General features: G+C 36.1%; 1 pseudogene; it reads right to left on the bottom strand.

Moving 5' to 3' along the window:
• Positions 1-527: 527 nt before the first annotated feature.
• LOC145566522 (protein FAR1-RELATED SEQUENCE 8 pseudogene) lies at positions 528-1,324 on the bottom strand (annotated as a pseudogene).
• Between the last annotated feature and the right edge of the window lie 2,373 nt (positions 1,325-3,697).

Below are 3,697 nucleotides of genomic sequence, written 5' to 3'. Positions count from 1 at the left end.
AACTATATAAGATTGGCGAATATCAACAACTAGATTTAGATCAAGAATCCTAATAATATGCATACCCATTATACCATTTGTCTCGAATTTACGACAATCACAACAAACCATCTTTGTGTTGGTATCAAATGTTGCTGAATAAAACCTCCGCTTATCCGTCAGAATATCCTCACTCTTCCCTTCAGGAACAACCCAAACACGATCTTTAATGACATACTGAATTAATTTTTTTGTGACAATCATCTCTTCACGAGGGTAGCATTACATCATCCTAGAGCATTCCTTTGGACTTCTTGAAACTTTGCGTCGGTGTAAATTTTTTGAAATAGCTTTTCAACTGCAAAACCACTTATGAGTCTTCTAATGTACTTGGAACATTTTGCATCAGCTTCATTCTCATCCCAAACTCGTTTCTTAAGTGCCTTAGAATACTTTACTAGGAACTCAAATAACTTTGTTTTCCAGTTGACAAAGCTATCGAAGCAGCTATTTATACTTTCCACCCGCTGAGTCGTCTTCATACCGGCCTAAAAATAATCCCTCATGAAAGCAGGAACCCACATATGTCGTTCCTTGTATAAACTGTTAAGCCAGTCGTTGCTTTCCAACTTGTAGTTCACTACAAGTGCATTCCAACCGCTTTCAAATTCCATAACACTAAAGCTTTCATACACAACAGACTTTAGGTGCCTTTTCAAATGTTGATACCTGCATACACAATATCATAATTTAGATCTATTTTACCAACACAAAATATAAACTAACACAACTATGCAACACAAAATGTAAACGAACAAAAATATGCAACACAAAATATAAACTAACACAAGTATGATACAACTTGGTCTACTAATTACCTTTCACATTTCCCTAACTTTTCAAGAATCTGTCTTATTATGTGCCAGATGCACCATCGATGTCGCGTTGTGGGCATAATCTCCTCAAGTGGCTTCCTCATGGCTGCAGCTTGATCAGTGAGAATGGCTTTAGGTGCTTTTTCATTCATACATTCAAGCCATTGCTTGAACACCCACCGAAAAGTATCATAGTCTTCATGAGATACAAGAGCACAACCCAATAGAATAGATTGTCCATGGTGATTAACACCAACGAAATTAACAAAGGGAAGATCATACTCATTTGTCAAATACGTTACATCAAAACATACGTCTCCAAATTCTTCATAGGCAGCACGGCTACGGGCATCGACCCACAACACATCTTTCATCCTTCCTTCATCATCTAACCGTTGTGAATGATAAAAATTCTGGTTCCCAACTTGTTGAAGATAATTCAACATTGTAACAAAGTCACCACCCTCCATCCTTAACCTTCGACACTTGTACACTTCGTGTTGAAGATATTTAACAGTGAATGACATAGGTTCGTTCCCCAATAACTCCTTGCTCAAACAGCCATGAATTTGGGAGACTGAGACTCCTTCATCAAAATAATTAAGTAGCTTCCTCCTCACCCTCAAAGTAAATTGTTTCATCCGATACTCTTTCACAAGATTAACATTGGCAGGATTAAGCGTGTGGTAAATGCTCAAGTTCAACTTTCTTGATTATCCATAGACCTTCATGATTTACATTGGCATAAATCTTTGCTTTATACTCACACTTCTTTGACTTTTGTTTGCTCCTACTCATCTCATCCTCAGCCACCTCACCTTATACTACTCCACCAGAACCACACATGTCCATTGCCTTGGCCCTCTTTTTGGCTTCACGTTGCACCCTCATATCAGGTCTCCCGTAACACTCACACCTCCAAGTAGTAGCTATACGATCTCTACCCTCACCTTTTGAGAACACACCATGTACCCTACTTACTCCAAAACCTCTTTCCTCGGCATATTCCTTATAATACTCTTCAACCTCTTGCCATTTACTTAAGATCATACCTACCTTTGGTGCTTCCACGTAACTCACTACACTTATTTGATTACTTGCAACAATTGTTTGAACTGTCTCAACTGTTTTAGTAGGTGAAACATACTCCATCCCTTCATCATTGGTATGATGTGTTCTAACACCTTCTACAAATGGTACAATTTCCACAGACCTTTCGAGAACCCCACTACTGTTCCTCCCTTCATCTTAATCAACATTCATGCCCCGACTCCTCACCCCACTTCCCTTATCAGCCACAACAACTTCATCCCCACGATAAACAGCCGGTGACCCTACATTATTCATTGCCAAGCACATAATTGACCCTTCTGTATAAACATAATTAAATCACATTTCATAAATAACGGAACCCAGCTTTTACATGTAAACATATTAGCAACCTATTCAGTTTTACATGACTCTACACTATCCATTGCCAAGCACATAATTGACCCTTTTGTATAAACATAATTAAATCACATTTCATAAATAACGGAAACCATCTTTTACAAACATATTAGCAACCTATTCATATTATATATAATATTCAATCATGTCAATAATTTGGCATATTATCCATCTATACAACATATTATTCGATAATTTTGTCAATTACACCACTTCATATTAATTGATAATTTTATCTAAATACCAGAACACAACACATCAGTTCATCTTTTCTAAATAAATCAATCATATCATTATCTATCTTACATATTCTACGTATAATTACAACTTCATTACTATCATCTCTCAAATCAACATATATATAAATACTTTTCTTCCTACAATTCAAGCTACCATAGCATCTATAACTGTTATCACACCCTAGGCACGGATCATTTACACACAGCAACTAACAAACAAGTGTAAGTTTAAGATGTTACCAGATTACTAGCATTCAATATTAGGATTTCACAACTAATGAGCTCGCCTATCCACTATGCTTGCCATTTTCTTTCGTTTTGCTCCCTCATTTTTTTTTTTGAATACCATATGAGATACCATATTATGAACCGAAATGCCAATAATCAACATAATTTATTAAACGGCTATCAGTTACCCGCTCAACCACTTAATCTGTCACTTTGCATCGTTACGGAGTTCGTGTTCCAGCTGTATCCATGTCACCTCAAAGAAGCCCCCGTGTAATTCCTCGCTTCCACTACACACTACACTTGTACCATTTACTGTTCCTTATATTTACGCATATGCCACAAGATAAAAATACCCCGTTTATCTACAAGATGAATGGGGGCCTCCTCTTATCTCCAATTCTTCTTAATCTCACGACTACAAATTATTGCTACTCCCTTCAATGGCTTCAATTGTAGAGGAAAATTCTCTCTCCTACTCTCTTTCTCTCCTCTTCTCTCTCTTTATCACTCAATGTTCTCAAATTTTCTGTAAATATCTCTGCTCAATTCATTACGGAGTATGTTTTTTGTTGTTCGATCTCATTGTATAGATTTTTCTCCTTAATTTGGATGTTCGATTTTCGCCAAAGCTAGGGTTTTCAATGCTACAACCTTTTTTCAAACAATGAGGTAAATTTTTTGCATCACAATAGCGCAAGGTTCTAATTCCTCCAATTTTTGGGTTTAATTGTTACTTTTCCTTTGTTTAATTTTTGAGTTTAATAAATTTTATTGGTTCCACTTAAACCATTTGTTTTTTCATAGTTTAATTCCTCGTGGAATTGATTTTGTTGATTGATTCTTTTGGTTTGTAATTAAAATATGTTAATTGTTAATTCATCGTGTAATTCAGCTGAAATCAATAGGGAAGGAAATACAAATTTG

Source organism: Chenopodium album, chromosome 11 (assembly GCF_948465745.1).
Source record: "Chenopodium album chromosome 11, dcCheAlbu1.1, whole genome shotgun sequence".
Taxonomy (NCBI): Eukaryota; Viridiplantae; Streptophyta; class Magnoliopsida; order Caryophyllales; family Amaranthaceae; genus Chenopodium; species Chenopodium album.
This window is presented reverse-complemented; position numbering and strand designations above follow the sequence as displayed.